General features: G+C 46.3%; 2 protein-coding genes across 11 annotated transcripts in view; one reads left to right on the top strand and one right to left on the bottom strand.

Moving 5' to 3' along the window:
* The window catches only part of Arv1 (ACAT-related protein required for viability 1), a 62381-nt gene that overhangs the window by 29029 nt on the left and 12889 nt on the right, over positions 1-20463 (top strand). The gene's annotated exons all lie outside the window — the stretch shown is intronic.
* Positions 1-20463, bottom strand: part of LOC129385564 (uncharacterized) — a 47170-nt gene that overhangs the window by 19310 nt on the left and 7397 nt on the right. For 7 of the 10 annotated variants that reach the window (XM_055072246.1, XM_055072248.1, XM_055072249.1 and 4 more), the window contains one exon: positions 2598-2700. The exons of 2 other annotated variants lie outside the window; for them this stretch is intronic. The gene's annotated coding sequence lies outside the window, so the exon portion shown is untranslated. Of the gene's footprint in view, positions 1-2597; positions 2701-14722; positions 14740-20463 lie in introns of those variants that run through there. One more of the 10 variants, XM_055072251.1, reaches the window with a different exon arrangement.

Here is a 20463-nt window from a genome sequence, read left to right as displayed (position 1 = left end):
CCCCCCCCGCTTTCGTCCTCGCAATTTCTTCACTTTGGCCACATTTCATTTTCAGCTGCACTGCGTGTCGCTCTTTGATCCTTCGCCGTTGTGCTCGTTCGCTCGGTTACGCCGACACTCGTGCTACGAGGCCATAAAGTATCAGGTTTATGGATACCGGGTTAATTGTGGGAGCAGCATTCATTGACCGAACTACAGCATTTGGTACTCTGAACCATTCTATTCTTTTCTATCAACTACAGTGACCTACGGCATCACTGGTACTTCATGGCTAGCTAACTAATGGGTCTCAAGTCGTACTTGGCAACGACCACCTTTCATTCGCTAACTTTATCATATTTGGTGTTCCTAAAGATTGTATTATTAGGTCCCTTAGTGTTCCTGTTGTTCAACAATCTAACCGATGCGCTTACCAGTTACAAGTTCCTCTTGTATGCTGTTACGTTTCGCCTACGACGCGCGGTATAGCCGGCGCGGATGCAACGGACGCCAGGGCTTCGTTCAAAGCGGCGGACATTTTGGCCCGTTCAGCGCCGCCGATACGCCTCCCCGCCAAGCGCGTCCAGGCGTGTTTCAGTGCCACGTGTCTTCGTGTGTGCGTGTGTGTGTGTGTGTGCCCACGCTTGTCAAAGCGCGGCAGCCGGGGAGAGGAGCTCCCCAAGTGTGAAGCGAGGAGGTCTGACCACGGCGCCGGCCTGGCGGATGCGTCACTACACTCGTCTCAACCTGTCTCTCAGCGTGTCCGTGCCCAGTCACGTGCGCATCTGACGAGACGTTCCTCCTTGCCCTCAGCTGCGAGACTATAAAAGCAGCTGCCCCGGACGCCGAGGGAGGCTCCGATTTCTTCTGTCGAGTTACGTGCTCTCCCGTCTCTCACTTCGGTCGACCTGACCGCCCGCTCTTTTGCGATGTTAGAATAAACCAGTTGTTCTGTTACCAGTCGACTCATGCTTTGCCGAGACCTTCGGATGCTTCCAGTGCCCCAGGCCGCCAGGCCAACGCTACCCTTGGGGCTTGCGACCCGATTGCAACAACGGGTGTCAGCGCTGAGTTTGCAACAACTCGTGCCAGCGGTGCGATTACAACAATGCCGATGACATAACCATTTATTCATCTCACTAGTGATTGACAGTAATGCAAGATCAGCTGAACCCTGATCGTGGCAATATCGACAGGTACTGCTCACTAAAGCACCAAATTATCTTCCAATCAGTCCTTCAAAAACATGTTTTGTTTGATAACCTTCAAACAACAATTCCACCTATTACAGGTGTATCATTAACTAATCATATCCTACCAATATCTGACAGCGGTACAATTTTGGGTGTCATTTTAGACAAGCTATTGAATACGCATGGTTAACTCGCTTCTAAAATAAATTTCATTTGTATTCACTTTATCATCAAAACATGCAGCTATTTTCAACCTCATATTCTTCGCTCATTGCGTCATTCTTACATATATTGCCATTTATCATACTGTAAGCGGACGCTGCGCAGACGACGCTAAGAATCGGCTAAGAAATTGTGCGGCTTCCACAGTGCTGCAACAAGCCAGCTATTTTACTTCTTAGAGCCAACGTTACATCCATTGTTCATTTATTTATTTACACAATACTGCAGGCAGCAATGCTGCCCAAGCAGAAGAGGGATTACAAAAGATGCTTTTTCAACATATCTTCAAATGAAATATGAGATGTGCATTGAACAATACATTCTGGTAAATGATTCCATTCTTCGCTCGTAAGTGGAAAAAATGATTTCTCGTAGATTTTAGTGCGGGCGAAGTATGATTGGACTACTTTATAATGGAAAATACGCAACGACTTTTGTAGAGCATGCGCAATATATGTGGCATCCGTTACGGGAAGTACCCCGGCATAAAACACTTTCGTGTCACAATGCACTTGTTGTATGTGGCTACTATTCGCCAGTCATGCAGGCGGAGGACAAAGCCGGTCCGCACCACGCAGCATGGTCAGACTGGATCGTATGAGCGCGAGGACGCACTCGGGCCCTGCCGGGCACAAAGCAAACGCTGCGCAATATGCACTGCATCTGCAGGTAGCTGCGGTCTGCTACGTAGCGAAGATACGCCAGGGTACCCCGACGAGCCCACTGGCTGAGTGCTCTGCTGCTCGCTCATGGCAACCGCGTTTGGCTTACGTTTGGCGCGTTGCAGGCGCCATAATCGGGGGTAGTGGCGTCTACGTTAACATCCAAATTCTTATGTGAACAGCGCGCCACGGTGACGTATAGAAGGCGGTGCCTTGTGAGCACGCCTCGCTGTGGTAACCTTGGCAGTGAAAGGCATTGAAGGAGGAGCGGAAGCACCGCGAACGCCACGTTCGATTGCCAATAAATCCGCTTCTGGTGAACGCATCGAAGTACTTTTCGTGACAAAGTGTTTATTAAATAGCCTATTTTAACGTCGAATGCTTTTCTCCACTGCGATAAACATGTAAGTGGATCAGGGCCCGCTTAGGTGCCTCCGAATTCGTAAACGTTACGTAAAATTGGTAGAGTTACCATACACACTAACAGCTTGTGACAAAAACCAAGGAAGTGTATTTGAATTAACAGAAAGCAATCACTTACCCCACGTGTTTCCCTATCCTGATTTATTTTATCCACCTTATCTTGTGGCACGACATATTTCCCTGAGAGAGTCACCAAGTATTGAAGTCCCAGAGGCATCGTGCTGAAAAACATGGTGAGACATACTCAATGCGAGACATACCTAAAGGGTGCCCGAGCCGCCTCTCGGGCGCGTTGAAAAAACAGTCCGCCGATAGCATGCGTTTATGTGAGCACCTCAGCCAACTTTTGCAGGTTTGCACGACACGCGCAGTTCACAAGCCGAGCGCGAAGTCGCCTTCCTCTCGAGCGCTCTTTTACAGCGATAGCTTTAGGGCCCTGTTACGCAGAAAATCCAGCGTTGGTCGTGCGCCGACCTCGAGCACAAATTTCCATACATATTTAGGTATACTTATGCCATACTATACTACGCTTGGCCGGCAGAGAAGGGGGGCTTTGTTCTGGCCACAAAGCGCTCCATGTCTCAGTGAGGTGCCTGGTGTGGTCTCGTGCGGACGCCGTCCTCTCGGTGAGCGCATATTCCCCTCATCTTTTAAAAAGTTCGATACTTACAAGCATTTGTCTCGCAAACCATACTTAGTTCAAGGGAATTTTCCACGTGTGAATAATTTCTCTCGTCGTATTCGGATTCAGATTCAGATTCTTTATTTTTCTTGAATTCGTTTCTTCAAGAAAGGTACAGAAGCTAAAGGTATGGCAATACCTGACAGAGTCCTCTGTAACGGTTACACATAGACATAATACATACAAAGTAAAAAAAGTTCGCAGCATGTGTCAATTTTCATTTATACAACAACAACAAAAAATTGTTCACAATTCCCTCTTGAAAATGTGTACGCTTACTAACAATATAACTACGAGAGCTTTGTATGCACAGTGTTATAATCAACTTAATACGTGTTGCAGACAATATAAAGAAAAATACCTAAAATACAAGGAAATGTTTTGTTCAGTAGGATAAAGTAAAAGTGGATGCATTGATTAATAATACTTTCTTTAGCTGTTTCTTAAAGAGGTTTCGACTAACTTCGAAGTCCAAATCTCTTTCCATTTTATTAAGAAGCGATGTTATTTGATATGTCATGGATTGTTTTCCATAGTTAGTCCGTGTTATTGTCACGTGTCGCTATTGTTCTCTAAAGTAGTAAGATGATTTGTCAATGTTGCTATTTATGTATAATTTTTCATGATGCACAAATTGTAGTAGCTTGTAATAAAATATCTGGTCAGCTCTTAACATATCATGTTTTAAAGATAAAGGTGGTGTTCTGAGGTCCCGTGGTATCCCTTTATAACGTTCGTAGCAGCGTAGTACTCGTTTTTGTAATACCATTTTTTATCGTAATTTCCACGTGTTGTTGTTCCGCATACTAAATTTCCATAACATAGTTTGTAGTAAAACAGTACGTAATACATAGATTTCATTAGCCACAGAGGAAAAAAAGCGGCCCCTTTGTATAAACAACCCACACACTTTGCAAGCTCTACTTACTGCTAGACTATTGATATGAGCATTCCAGGATAGGTGTTCTTCAAATATTATACCAAGAAATTATTGTGTTTGAACTCTATTAATAGACTCTCCATCAAATATAATTTTCAAATCTTTGTTTATAATTTTATGAACTGCATGAAATATGATGTATGTCGTCTTTTTTGTATTTAACTGCATTCGGTTGACCCTTAGCCAGCATGAAAGAACTGACAGATAATGGTTTACATTTGTTTCGAGTGTTTGTAGCTCTTTAGATGCGAAGAACACGTTTGTGTCGTCTACATACATGATTATTTCAGGGGAATCAGGAATATTTACTAGATCATTTACATAAACCAAAAGCAAAAGTGGCCCTAGAATTGATCCTTGTGGTACACCTTGTCCTAGCATTTGTTTGGAAGAAAATATATTACTTGCCTTGAATACTTGAAAACGATCTTTTAAATAATTCGCTACTAGATCTAATTCCGTCCCCCTTATACCATACCTTGACAATTTATTAAGCAATATTTCATGATGAATGCAGTCAAAAGCCTTTTTAAAATCTAAGAACAAACCAAGCATATATTTTCTGGTTTCTATAGTTATTATTTTGTCTTTAATGAACATTAAAGCTTGCTTTGTTGATTTATTCTTCTGAAAGCCATACTGACTCTTAGTTAGTATGTTGTGCTTATTTATGAATGATATTAGCCTACTCTGTATGATGCTTTCAAAAACCTTCGATATAGTGGGTAGGACTGACACCGGTCGATAATTTGAAAGCATATCCCTTCTACCGTTTTTTATAGATGGGTGTCACTCTTGCCATCTTTAAAGCTTGTGGAAAGATACCTGTACTCAGAGTAAGGTTAATAATGTGTACAAGGACATTACATATTAATGGTGATATACACTTAATTTCTACTGGACCTATGCCATCGATACCAGCTGCCACATTGTTCTTTAATTTGTCAATAGTTTGTGCGATTTCTGCGGGGCCAGTCCGTTTTAAGAAAAGAGAAGATTTTATCGGAACGATATCTACTGGAGAATTGATAGACATATCTTTATTGCCAACTGTATATGCGCCCGAGCTGATGAAGTAGTCGTTCATACCGTCCGCCAAAGCCTGACCGTTTAGAATGGAACCATCTAAAGTAGCTATGGTGAGTTCATTAGCTTTTTGTTTTCTCTTGCCGGTCAGGGTTTTCACTCAAGGGTTTCTCAGTGCACTTGACAATACCTGGCAGGGAGATGCATAATCGGTAACGCAATAATGTAGGAGGGCACCGTTGTCACGCTCAAACATGTATCGTCTACTGTATGAGCTTTTACTTACGTTTAGCGTGACTGCCATGAGAGTGCAATAAAAAGAAAAGTAGGAACAAACAGTCACTCGAAACAGCGTCACAATGAGCGAGTAAAAGAAAACAAAACAAAACAAAATTTGCAGCCTGCAACGATTTCTCTTAACTCATTTATTGCGACAGGCAACAGCTGACATCGCTTTCTTCTCAAAGACAAGGGAAATTCGTGCGGATAAACGCAAACGTTCGGCGAGGTCTTCATACCCAGGAGCTGTTCTTTAAAACTTACGGGTAATTTAGGTAACTGATTACCATAACCATCGTTAAAAGCAGTCATACTGCTTTGCAAAAGAAAGAGGAATGAGAAAGCATTTTACACTGATATTCCACAACTAAAGAAAAGGTGTCATACTGGCGCATACGCCCACTGATCAACATTACTCCTTTTATCGTCAACGCAAAACAGCCAATCACGTTACACCTTGCCCATGTTGCTCTATGTCTCGCATGTTGTTCGGACGGCGGAATTTCTTTCCGAAAATTGTGCTCTGTGTTAATGCCAGCTGTGTTCTTGGAATATTTCGAAATGCTACATGCGAAGAACCAATACCTCAACCTCAGAGTGTCAATGCGCACCTCTGGATGAAGCGGCAACGTTAAGCGTTCTCGCCCTTTATTTCCTTCATTTCATTCCTTAATCCCTTTCCCCCTGTGGAGGGTAACAAACCGGGCACGCGCCTGATTGACCTAGTAGAAGGTCAACTATGTACTAGTGGCATAGTACTCTGCTGCCTTGCCTTTCTCTCTTTCTCTCTCTCTCTCGTGAAATGTTTCTATGCCGAGTGAATTCATCATATGAATACAGCCTGTAGAAGCAGTTGGAGCTCGTGCAAGAGCAGCAGGAGCTGGAGCTCAGAACACTGTCCATGTCAAAATAGGACACTGGCATTGTTCACATGAGGGGTGGGAGGTCAAGACGACTGCTGTTATCTATATTCCGCGGCATGCCGTATTCGGAGCGCGAGCGTGTGGAAATAAGAGGTGTTAGGACAATGTATGCGATATTTGCGCAAATGGACGTCACTACTGTTGATACAGGCTCGATCGGAAATCGGAAGACGAGTAATGTGAGAAGGCGTGTAGCCTGTCTTTCAGCAGTAATAGCAAGGTACAGGTGGCAGACTTACGTATAAGGAGTAACCACCCCGACTACACTGTGTGTCGCGTTCTCTTATGTAACCAAGTGTAACATGATTACAAGACAGAATAACGCGCACTACCAGCCTTTTTCCTTTCTTTTCTTTTTCACCCATAATGAGGGAGTCGGATTGCAACAACCTGCAACCAACCGAACAGACGACAGAACAGACGACAGACCGAAAACCGCTTCAAACGGCGTGCTACAAAACTGTGAACACGCTTTAAAAGGAAAAAAACGCCGGGGTCGTAGAAAGACGCCGCCGTCACGCGAAAGGATACAGATGAGCCGAAGACGAGACAGCAAGGCAAGGGGAGGCAATGGCTGCAATTAGCGACGCGACAAGCGGAGGTTGCAAGAAAAAGAAAAACAAGAAACTCGCGCTTCCTGGGCTAGCGAACGCTGTGTAGGGTGCGCCGAGCACCTTGCCAGGAAGAAAAGCAGACGACATGACCGAGCGGCAACAAACGGTCGGCGCAGCGCCTCGCTCCTAATTCTTATAGCGTCCTCGATCACCCGCACCGGTGCGCACCGGGGCGCCTTGGTGCGCACTTTCATCCTCGATCAACCGCACCGGTGCGCACTGACCATCCTCGATCACCGGAAGCGCACCCTGTTGGAGCGGTTTTCCGTTGCCCCGTCTCGCACCGAAAAAATCGGCGGTGCGCCGGAGTGCAATCCCAGCAAGCACTGCGGGACGCGCGACGTGCGCGCGTAATGCCGATTACAGAACCGCGGACGCTCTGGCCCGATAGCTGCGGTACGTTGCAACGGAGTTGACGGAGTTAGCTAGTGGATTTGTCGGCAATGAGAAAGGAAGCGCTGCTAGTTGCCGCAATCGATGAGCATTCTTCAAGTTCGTCTGACAGCGAAGACGACATGCTGCTCGACCTCGTCCGAAAACAGTGCGGTGAAGAGCGCCCGAAAGTGGACAGGTTCATTGAACGGGTCGTCAGGATTAATTATAAAATCCATTGGTGTTTGCTTGCAACCAGGTATGTCGGAGCACGCAGTTTGACAAGGTTCGAGCGCTTGCCGCAGATGCTCAGCATCTGCAAACAATAAAATATGCGCGCGCACGTTTTGCGCGCCAGGGGCAAAGTAGCGCTGCATGCAAGCACCCTGCACAGGGTGCAGTTTTGTCCTCGATGTTGACCCTCCGCAGTGCGGCACCACGGCGGGGCAAACCGCACCATTCTGGTTTCGGGGCAACCCCGGGGCAAGGTGATCGAGGACGCTATTAGATATTTCCGCCACCCCGCTCACCCTGGCGCGTCCTCCTCCACGCCTCCTGTCGCCCCAACCTCCTCCGCTCTCCCATTGGCCAATCTGTGTCACGTGGAAGCAGGCGCTGCGCTTTTGTATGTTTTTTCTTTCCAGCGCGGAGCAAGCGCCGCGCTTTTGTATATTTTTATGCGAAGCATATTAACGTAGGTTTCGGGCCTTCGCGCGACGCCCGGCGGTGGCCACCATTGACCCTGAAGTGGGGTCACGTGACATGACGTCACGTGATGACGTCACACCGGCTGCCGATGGGGCCTCATATCGCGCCGTCGGTCGCCTCCCGGCGGTGGCCCCCATTGACCCTGAAGTGAGATCACATGATGTGACGTCACGTGATGACGTCACACCGGCTGCAGGTGGGGCCTCATATCGCGCCGTCGGACGTCGCCCGGCGGAGGCCTCCACGCTTCGGTTCGCGCCGTCGCGCGCGACGCGGCGGCGGCGCCACCATCGCTGCATCACGTGATATGTGACGTCACGCCAGGGATGAAGCGGCGCGCGCCCGCCGTCGCGTCAAGCCTGTTTCACATGATGCGATTTTCGTCGCACCGGTAGTGCGATTTCCGTCGTTTGCGATGAAAATCGCAGTCGCAGTGCCGACCCCCCGATTTTCGGCTGCGACCAACCGGTTGGTCGCACCGTCGCACCGATCGCTGCGATTTTCCGTCGAAATTGCGCGGAGAGCTGTCAACGGAGTTATTTCGCCGGTTTGTATTGGAAAATGGCGTCCCGCAAGACAAGTGCAATGCGCGGAGACGTGGATCGCCGAATTCGGTACGTACGCGAAGGGAGAATAAAAAACTTGTACCGCAGACTGCATTCTCCGATTTCTATGCGTTTTTTGACACGCTACACAGCAAGTGAAGTGCATTTTCACGTTTGCTTCGTACGCCTTTGCGAGTTGTCAGTGCTAGGAGGTGTTCGATCCCCAGCAGACAAAGAGGTCGTCACAATTTGCTTGCATGCAAAAATAGTGTTTACGGAGCAGCTTGAATTATTTCAACCTCGGCAAGGGCAAATGACAAGACAGCAAAGTACCCGAAGTTTCAACGTTGCGCTGAGCGCGGTACCATTCAGTTGCATTTTCTTGTCGGTTTTCAAGCATGAATTTCCCGATCGATGCATCTTGAAAGCTTACCTTGCCTCTTATTAAATTTGACAGAGCGAATGTGTAGGCTATCGTAATGAATTTGCTATGATAGCATTAAATCCGTGGCTTGAATAAAACATTACATGCACGTTAAGCTGCACCTCTTCTCTGGATAATTTTTTTTTCTTGCACAGAAACCAATAAACATCGACTATGTTGCGGACTTTGTATCCTTACTGCATCTGTATGAACACTTGCTCTGCAAGGTAATTAACTGTACAGTTAGTAGATTAAGTATATTGCTTGCTATAGTGGCACAGTGACAACGTACCCTTCTGCACAATTATGTAGAACTCGTGCAACGATGCGAAAAGCAGGCAAACGGCCGGTTCTTGTGGGGATAAATCAGTATAAAACGAAACGCTGAAGAAAAGTAAATCAAAACTGTGCAGTGAAGTCAGCCAGTACAAGCAGTTCTTGCACATGCATTCACAGGTGATCAAGTGTGCAGAAACATTCATGCCTTACATGTTTCTAATAAGTTTGTGGCCACATGTATTAGTGTGTAAACCCGTATATCTTTATAAGTAATGAAATACCATGCTACTTGCAAGAACATATATCACCCGAGGATTTTAGAAATTTCTGCATTTCAACTATACACAATATGTGGTTTATTCAATAAAAGACCACAAACTGGGCTTTTTTGCAATGACAAACTTATTCCAAACTTTGCTTACATACAGGCAAGAAAAAAATTTATAGACAGAAATATTGTTCTTCAATTTGTTCACCTGCCACTGTGGCTATAGCATCCTGCTGCTAACACAAGGCAAGGGGTTGATTTGCCAGCCATGGGAGTCATAGGTGAAAAAAAAAGCTCTTGCACTTAGATTTAGTTCATCACCTTTTATTGAACCCTTACACTTCAAAATACTATTGCATAGGGGGGCATGCTTATGCAAAATCTAACACCAACAGAAAGCAAAGGGCAGAATTGTAAAACAACCATCTTTCATGATAATTCGAGTGTGTAAATATTCATTGCATCAATATATATTGTTCAACAGCACTGCACAAATAAGCATGATCAGGTATAGCAAGTACTCGGTCAGGAAGCTGGTTCTACAGATGTATAAATGTCAAGGCATGAATGCTCATACTACAGCGCACACATAGCACAAAGAAAACCTTTTTCAAGAGTTGTCCCTTCTGGCAGATATGAGTGGGCCATAAGCAGCAGAAACTTTATTGCAGGACATTGTGTAATACCGCTTATGAAAGAATGAAGAGAGTGAAGAGGCTTTTAACAGCCGTACCTCATGGTACTCTAATAAGAGGAACTATGAGCAAAAACATTTCTGGTAGAGCACTTAAACAGGAACTTTCTGAAAGACAGAAAGTTCCAGGTGAGAGTTGGAGGTACACTTGGCCCACACACACCAACAACACGGGCATACTACAAGAAACACTACAGCCTATGGTCTATGGGAAAGCTATCTTATACAGAAATCAAGAATGATGCAACGAGCCCTCGACAACACTGCAGACTTTCTTGGCCAGTCTGGCCTCTTGCTTTCTGATAAGTCAGCTCATATCGACGTCGGAAAAAAAGAAAGACTAGAATCAAAACTACCACAGATTGCACAATGTGATCCACATAGCTGGACAAATATGCCCGCAAGTCAACATCCACAAATCCTCAGCTAGTGTAAGCCCATGACGGCAGAGCCAGTATGTGGGTGAAACAATTATGCAATGCCTGGACGCAACTTCCACACCTGGTGAAAAGAATAATCTCGAAATAATGGGGGTGGACGAGCGGATACTATAGAAAATCGCAGATGCTGTGCTTGTGTCCAAGGTATGGTACGGTATGAATTACCAGCAGCACACAAAAAAGACAACTCATCGAATACAGGCATCGGGTAGTAATAACAGGTCTTTCCAACTTTACCATGCTTGAAGACCTCTATGAGAAAGAGCTAACGAACAAGCACCTAGACAGAGTAGAGTTGCAGCCTGCAGCACAAATTCTTTGTCTCAAGAGCTCAGAACCTCGTCCCAAGATACTATGCCAGCTAGCATATGAGATGCAGACGACTACCTCTCCCTTCAGAAACAGAACCTCAGGAGTACCTGAACTTGAAACACAACAGGCCCATACTGTGGAATATGGGGGCAAACAATTAGGCCAGGAGACTATATGCAACTGCCAAATACACAGAGGAGGTTGCTAATCATGAAGATGCAAGCAAACATAAGGCACATATGGCATGGCAATAGCAGTGTAACAGTAGTATGACACTACATAAAACTAAACCCCATATAAGTGAGTACCATTCCAGGTCATCCTACACCTAGAAAAGCTGAACTGAAAGCAATCAAAGCAGCACTTGTAGTGCAGATTACACCCTGCACAACACCCTGCATGGATTCACCAGAAACTGTCTGGGCCTGCCCATCACACAAGCGGGCTTATAAGCCCGACATAATAACTGAAAACTAGATGAGTTTGTGTGTATTCCTTATTAACTAAAGTGCAACAGATGGACAACACACAAGAACGAAGTGCTCTGTGTGTTCACTTCGTTCTTGTCCACCGTATTTCTGTTGCACTATAGTTAATGAATTCATAAGGCTGCACAGGAGAAGAATGATACCTCTGCCCAAGGGCCCGATCTCACATCCAAATCCACGCGTGTGCACACACACACACACACACACACACACACACACACACACACACACACACACACACACACACAAATGTTGCAAGAGTGCATAGCACGAAGCAGTATCAACAGGATGACACTAGATATAGATGAGGACTAACTTTCAACTGAGGTTCATTTATAAAAATGTGGCGAGTTATATAAATTACCAGAAAAAATAGGACGATGAGCAAAACGAGAACAAGGTGAAAGCAGGAGCCAACGTTTCGACAAGTGGACTTGTCTTCTTCAAGGTCCACTTGTGGAAACGTTGGCTCCTACTTTCACCTTGTTCTCATGTTGCTCATCCTCTTGAATTTCCGTCTCCTGCCTTCCCTGAGTTTTCCCCAGAAAAAGAAAGACATCTTTGAAGGATAGATAAAAATTGGTGCTTGATGCAGCCAAACATAAATAAAAATGCTACAGAAAGAAAATAGAGAAAAATTCCAAGTGCAGGAAAAAATCATTACAACTGCCAATCCTGCATGCCAGCACCTTTCGAGAAATACTGTTGTTATTCCAATAGACAGACTGACAGCTTGCTGCTGCAAGCACATTCTTCCAGTTCCATGCCATTGGAAAAAAAATGAGTTTCCTGGAAGGTAGCCACATGCACATTTGGTGATCGCAATGTTTCTTTTTCCCTGGACTTGTATATATATATATATATATATATATATATATATATATATTTTCTCCCTTTCCTGCTTTTATGTTTCGTTTCATCAAGCACTAGTCTTTATCAGGTTTTATTGCTGTACTACTTTGTGGTAACCTTTATAGATCACTGCATTTTCACAATAAACCTTTTAATTAGAAGTTAGCGTACCCTGTTCTTACTGCTTCACACTGTACATTCTTGCTACATTGGCCAAATAAAAGATTTGATAAGGTATCACGAGGGCCATTAAAGTGACTTGTTGCAGTCTATAAAAAAAACAAATAGCCTGGCTGCAAATGGCGCCAGAGAACACATAGGACAAACAGGAAAACAGAGATGATCTAACAACCAAAAGTTTAATGTACACATTGAGTAAATGTTCGCTGACAAGCAATAGACTGAACATACACAAAAAGAAGAAGCAAGAATTCATGTGCGTTTCCTGACAGGAAATGCATCCATTTCTAACGGAGGCCGTGCTCACAAGATTAACCCAGCATTTTTAGATCTACAGCTTCCGTAATTTCTCTAGGCAGCCGATCTGCACAGAATGCTAGCTTCTTCCTCTGCAATGCACGCTCAGATGTGGAGAGTGCATTGTAGAAGAAGAAGCTAGCATTCTGTGGAGATCGGCTGCCTAGAGGAATTATGGATGCTGTAGATGCAAATACACTGGGAGAATCTTGTGTCAGCATGGCCGCTGTTACACTTTCAGAGATGGATGAGTTTCCTGTTGGGATCTGTATGGACACGCATCAGATCTTGCTTCTGCTTTTTGTGTAAATTCGATGTATTGCTTGTCAACCAGCGTTTACTTGGCATGTTCACTAAACTTTCATTTGTTAATACACCTCATGATTGTCTTGGTCTCTAGCAGAAAGGTGTTCATTCTTTTTACAGTGAAGCTGTATATGCCTAGGCGAAACACTCATGGTCCGATCCCAAAAACCTTAGTGTAGGGGTATGAGCCATTGTTTAAGGGGGTGTGAGCCATTGCATTCGTCTTGCATGATGGACGGAGACATTTCTTCTTGGGTAGACATAGCAATGCTTATGCATTTCAAACATACATTTATCTGCATATTATTGCAGGGAAGGGACACAGAGGGGGATGGGGTTAAGACAAGATCATGATGTCATTATTATCTCGCAGCAAAGGTGTGGTGGGCCATTGGCTAGACCGATGGTGACGTCGTTTCTCTCTAGCAGCAGAGCGCGCGTGCAGCAGTCTCTCTCCGACTTCCCAATAGGTTCAAAAATGTGTCCCTGTATTTAATTAAACGAAATGTGCAGCCCCGGTGTGTCACTTGGTAACTACAGTGCATAACTGAGTCATAAACATTATGATTTACGCATTACAAAATACAAGTGCGTAACATAATTCAGAAAGACTTTGATGGACCCGCTGGATTAACACAATGAACCACTCATTGCACTTTCCATGATGGTGATCTTGCAAAGTGCGATGTGTGGCATTCCAAATAAACAATGTGATAAACCCAAGCCAATCATGTGCATAACCTCATTAAGAAACATAGACATAACCAATAATATAGAAAGACGTGAATAAACCATTGGAATTAACCCAGTGATAAACACCGGGGCCGCACATTACAGCTTCGCTGGTTTACCATCTGTACAGGGTGCATGGGCAGTAACTTTTTCTGTTATTGTTTGTTAAGTATTGTATAATGTTGTGGCAGTAAAACACGTTGGGCTAGTTGGTGTAATGTATTGGTACTGCTTTTTTTGCTGGTTTCTTTCTTAATGTTGTGCCCTTCTTCCTTTTGTAACAACTTTTTTATTCCCTCTTGCATAATACTCCAACCTTGCAGCCTGCGAGGTACGTAAATAAATAAGTACATAAGCACGTCATTCATTCATCTGCACACACCTCGCACCATTTCTTGCTCAACAAACGTCACTGTGTTGATGTCTCGCAGCGTGCATCTACATTAACTGCCATTTGCGTTTCGGTACGGTTTGTGAACAGTGTAATGCATAAAGATTACATGACATTAAGGTTGTGACCTATGCGGTGCATAAGCAAACCTTGCAAAAGATCACATGTTGGATTGTTGAAAATAAGACAAATTGTATATATTGCAGTTACTTTAACAGATTTAATTGACCACTTGACAGAAGCTTCACTTCGCATAGATTTCAACACGTTCACTGAATCTGCAGTTTTTTTTTTTTTTTTTTGCTTATTAATGTAGTCGTTACTGCATGGCCACATAGTAGATTTGAAAACAAAGTTAAATAAATTTGTTTTTTTGCAATATAACAATGTGTACATTACTGCGATTGTAACACCAGAACTTGATACAAACATGCACTGCTCAGGACAAATGCTCAGGACAAACTCCAGAATGTCTGCATCCTGATACTTACGAAAGTGAACGGTTTCATTCGATGGCTGTCAATGAGAGGGAGAGAGAAAACTTAATTGTGTTCGTGGAACAAAAACGCATGGATAAGCTTAGACATATAGTTATTGCTTAACACTTTCGAAATGAATAATTATAGCTTGCTATCGACATTTAAGCAGCCTTTCGACAGCAAGAAAAGGAATCAGTTTTTCCAGCTCTGAACATTGAACTGCAGGAAATGCTAGCAGGCATAAAATTCTGCCAATATAATCTGTTTAGGAATACCAAATTGGAATAAACATTGAGACTTGCATTTGTACTTTCTCTTGCTGAGCAATCTAGTTTGAAATGACTCCCATAAGCATGTCGTAACAATGTTGATATAATACAGGTTAAATGCATGACTAGCTTAATAAATCTGGATGATTGCTATAAAAACAGTGAAGAAACTATACTATCTAATAACATTAATAATATAATAATATTTATTTCCACAAAACAGGCTAACCGTGAGCGGCGTGCGAGGCTGAGCACAAAGCTGAAAAATTCTACGGCAAGTGCGCCTGCCGTGGGCCTACGATCCTGCATTATGAATAGCGCGTATTGATATGGTCTTCTTGTTAGAAGTTCTGAGTATACCACCAGTGCGAGACACGGGACAACAAAGTGGACGAGAAGCGTGTCTTTTAGAATGCTATGTTACAACGTACAGGTTTCTACAAAAGTGACGGTAACTGCTCGAAACATTTGATGCGTCGGCTTTTGCGCCTTTAGAAATATTTAGAGAGGGCTCCCACATATATATTCGCAGCGCAAGCACGGCGATGGACGAACCAGGCTAGCGCTAAGGTTGAATTTCACAACACAATTTTCGTTCCACGTCGTAATCACACAGATCGTTTGAGGCTTCGTTCACGGGCACACGCGGACGTTCGGGTTGGTGCTTCTTGTTGCATTTGGCGTAAGAATACGGCTAGGAGCAGGCACCACATATGCGTAATGACGGGCAATATACACGCATCATTTCTCCAGAAGCTGACGCCGAGCACGGGTAGCGCGAGGATCTTGTTGGGCTGACCCGACAACTTCGTGGCAGCCGAATTTCGAATACTGCATATGCGGTGAGGGTAGCTATATGAATTTGTCGATAGGTCATCTTGTAGATTGTTGTAGCGCAGGCAGAACGAAACGGTCATAGAAGGTAGATAAGACAACACACAGCGCTGAACAATGGAATAAAGAATCGTTGAACCACCTGCGAACAGCTGTTTACGTGCGCGATGTCGCACTGAACTACAGAAACCGCCGTCGCGCACTCCACGACAAATCTTAACTAACGTTTTTAAATTAGTAAACGTACATATTATTTGCTTCCAATCAAGATAAGTCAATAATATTATAGTGTAAACGTTTTATTCACTACAATAAAATAATTATGCAGCGTGTGCCACGAAACCTGGCAGTAAGCAACCCTGGGCGTCGCAACAATCGCATTGTTAAAATCGCAATCATGCGAAATGAGCCCTCTAAAAATCGCATTGCGACGCGTGCGACAGCACCAATTTTCGTCGTTGCAGTCGCAGCATGTGAAACAGCCTTCAGTCTCTGTGCCCGCAACCGCGCCAGCGTCTTTGCGCCGGGCGTGTATGCGGTCAAGATGCCTCCAAACGCTAAGGATACGCTAAGGTTAAGCCCAGTGGATGCGAAGCATCCACTGGGCTTAACCTTGATAAGCCTCCAATTTTTTTTTCTTTCCAGCGCGCGCCGACCTCCATTGTTGGGCCTGCGCGACGAAAGTACGGCAGGCGGACTGACGGAGTGCGTTAGCGTAATAGAATGTGTAGGGCCGAGAACTTAATTGCGATGCCATGCTGCTGCGCCTTCGGTTGCCGCAACAGAGGGCAAAAAGCTTTTTGCTTTGCCGTCCGGCGGGCGCAACGCAAGAAGAAATGTGGGTTCGCAGGATCGGGCCAGCTGACTTCGAGGAAGTGGAAAAGAACGCACGGCTTAGTGAAGTAAGAGCCACGGCTACTCTCAACCTCTATTTCAAGCCTAGTTCACGCCTTTCGCTTCGAAAAAGTGTGTGTTCATGCCCTGCGTGGTTTTTAGCGCGTTGTTTGACTTTCTTTTTTCGAATGTGCTCTCTTTGTTTCATGTAGTTTCGTCTTGCGGTGAAATGCACGCATCTGCAGCTGGCCTGTGACATAAAAGCGACTTTATTCAGGGTGTGTTTTAGGCTCCACCAGAAGTTAGCACATTCTCAACGCTTTTGCAAGGCTCAATATGACTTACGATGCAGTCTTTTAGCTTCGAATGTACGCCCGCATGTATTGATTTGGTTTGTGGTGATTAACGTTTTTAACGTTCCGAAGCGACTAAAGCGAGGATACAGGTCGTAGTGGATGGCTCCGGATAACTTTATCTAGCTCGCCTGGGGATATTTAACGTGCACTTTGATCGTGGAGTCGTACGTGGGCCGGTAAATTCCTCGTTGGCATTTCATAATACTCGCGCAGGCGCGCTAGCGCGGCTTTAGAAGTTGGCGCCTCGGCGCGATTGTATTTCTTCAATAAATTTTATTTACTAGTTGTAACACCTTGTCATTATTTCGTATTATTGACGGCGCCTCCATGGCACCAAAGCGGCAACGGGAACACCATGCAAAGCTAGAACCAGGGCTGGATGGGGCTCGCCGAAGCCTGCGCATGCCAAGGGGGTATAAGATCGCGGACAGCCAATTTTGTATGCGAACACTTCCTGCGACGCCTGCATTATTGTAATGTCACGTGCTCTTCAGAGGCCTCCGTTAGCCATTACATGTGCCCTCCTGGAGCAGTACTTGTAAAAAAAAACTATATGGTCACGATTACCAAAGCACCCCGCAATGAAAAAAACGGCCCTGTTGCCAGGCATTGCTGACCGCACACAGCCGGAATGGCTGTGTGCGATCAATTCCGGCTGTGTGCGATCAGGAATCTCTCACGCGCCGGCCGAACAAAAGTATCCTGCAGGTACGTAAATGAACCTACGAAACCACGTACACATACTTTCACGCTGTCAACACCTGAAACTTTGGTAATTACGCGCGTGTTTGATTACACCGCGTGCTTGCGTCGTGTTTCAGCAACACGAACTCTCAACGTCGCTCGCTTTACGCCTTAAATACGCCTTGAATAATGGTCCTTTTCGCTATTTCTTCCGCGATTCCAACACGCAATTCTAAAGGCCAGTTACCGACTGACGAAGAAAGATCTCGATTGAAAAAACTGCTCCGCAGGGCTCAAACGAACGTTTCTGCGGATTTCCTCCCGTAGCGTGTTAGCCGTCGTCTGCTACGGCAGGCCCACCACCAGCGGCGCCACCGTCGAGGCCGCGCCGAGCGGAGGAGGAGGGAAGTGAATGGCGCTACTTGAGGGGCTTAACTCGCTCCGCGTAGCGTACAAGCCCCGGCGGCTGAGGGACGAACTAGCAAACCAAAACAGACGGCAGAAAAAAGTAGACGATCAAGAAGCGGACGTGGCCGGTGGTAATGAATGGGTTGGCGGGAAAATGCGGCTTTACATTTTTCTTTTTATCGATCTCCATAAATAAAACGCAGTACGATGTCGCGCGCACACTGTCGAGCTGCACAAATTAGAGAAAACATGGGCGTTTCCAAACCAAACACGTCTCTGGCGTGTCTGGTTTCTTGCGGTCTTCTGAAGGGGAGTCACGCCGATCTCCACGCAGTTCAGCCACCGCCGACGTATATGCGGACAATCAGTGCAACCAGCCGCTCAACTTCAACCTTCGATTTTAACTTCAGAGTCGTACGTCTGTCAAAAAACGGTCATGTCGTTTTTGTTTTTTCTCCCCCGGATAACTAGAGCCTTTCTCGCCACGTCTGGTACGCCACCGCCGTGACATGGAATGTTGTCTACAATGCAAAACAGCAAAGCCTATCAACCGACGCCCTTAACACGAGATAACTGCATGCACCAAGAACAGCGGCGCGCCAAGGTTATTCGAAAACTGGCCGCGTTCAGAGAACTGCCAGATTCCGGTCCCACTGGCATTGGAGACCGCCGAAGCGAGACCGCTCGCCGGAGCAAAGTTCAGTCATGCCGCCGATCAAGATCGTGCGTCGGAAAAAAAATTACCGACGATTACGTTACTTCCTAATGCGAAATTTGAGCGCAGCAAATAAGCTGTTTCACCTTTTCGATAGATTGAGGCAATGAAATCGAGCAACACATGTATGCGCTATCACAGAATTTTTTTTTTTATTTTTCACACGTATTCCTTTAACAAAGACTCCACTAACAGTTCTTGACAGTCATGAAGGAAGCTTTGTGGTCACCTTTCCGCACAGATTGCATGCATGAAGAACACAGTCTGAATTGACACAAGTCCGAGTTGGGAAACGCACACCGGAGATTCTCACGGCACGTATCCGGAAGCGGTTTCACGTCATTTTGCAACCAGAGCCGATCACACACTGAACACACACTTCCAAACGGATTGTCTGTAAACTGTCGCCGGAAAGCATTTGTTGCACCCTGACTGTTTGCGAGCCTTTGTTTGCGTTTGGCCTCAGCCTCGGCCGCGCGAACGGTAGTCTTCTCTGCGACGGCGATGAGCTTCTGCTTCAGCCTCTACTGCTGGTTGCTCTCGACGGCGGCGATGAGCCTCCGCTTCGGCGGCGCGAACTGCAGGGTCTTCTCGGCGGCGGCGATGAGCTTCTGCTTCAGCCTCGCTTACTGCTGGTTGCTCTCGACGGCGGCGATGAGCCTCCGCTTCGGCGGCGCGAACGGCAGAGTCTTCTCGGCGGCGGCGCTTAGCCTCTGCTTCGGCGACGCGTACTCCTGGATCATCTCGACGGCGGCGACGGTAAGCTTCTGCATCGGCGGCACGCACCTCTGGATTCTGACGGCGACGGCGCTGGGCCTCTGCTCTGGCAGCTCGTTTAGCAGCAGCAGCAGCAGCAGACGGAGGACTTCCATCGGTCGTCTCGCTCATGGCTCAGAAAGAACTGGCAGATAATTTCGCAGTGGCGAACGGCAGCGGCAATTTCGGCTCGGGCGGTGCACATATACAGATCCGCCGCCACCGATCTGGCTCTCTGATTGCCACCGCACAGGGCGAACGGCAGCGGCAATTTCGGCTCGGGCGGTGCACATATACAGATCCGCCGCCACCGATCTGGCTCTCTGATTGCCACCGCACAGGGGTTGCATTGGAGGAGGAGCGAAGAAAGGAATTAAGTTCGAGCCGGCGCTTTGACAACCGGAGACTCGCAGGAAGAGGGGGGAGGGGGGCGGCGTGTACACCCAGCGGCAAACGATGGGGGCAGAAGCGCGCGCAGCAAGCGGACAACACGATAAAGGGAGGAGGGAAGAGATAGCAGCGACTGACTGATGCCGCTGACGCCGATAGTGAGTCAACCCCAGCTGCAGAGTTGGTTTCAGGGACAACGCCGCCGATGCCAACACAAACAATATGATACCCTCGCTTCCGCAGCGCTAAGAACCAGGTCTAGCCGTGGGAAGGTGGTCACGTATTCGTCGACGTGCCGGGGCCTACGTGAAATAACCGGCGCGTCGGCAAGTGAAGAGCACCCTATCCGCCACACAAGAACAGGGGGGGGGGGGGGGGACCCTTTCCTCCTCTTTCTGCATGGCGGCGACGGTGTTCTATGCAGTCACGTTATCTTGACTCTCTAGCGGCGTCAGCGGCATCCAGCGGTATCAGTCGGTCGCTGCTAGCGCTGGGGGGATGAAAGGG

The sequence above is a fragment of the Dermacentor andersoni genome, chromosome 7 (assembly GCF_023375885.2).
Source record: "Dermacentor andersoni chromosome 7, qqDerAnde1_hic_scaffold, whole genome shotgun sequence".
NCBI lineage: Eukaryota > Metazoa > Arthropoda > Arachnida > Ixodida > Ixodidae > Dermacentor > Dermacentor andersoni.
This window is presented reverse-complemented; position numbering and strand designations above follow the sequence as displayed.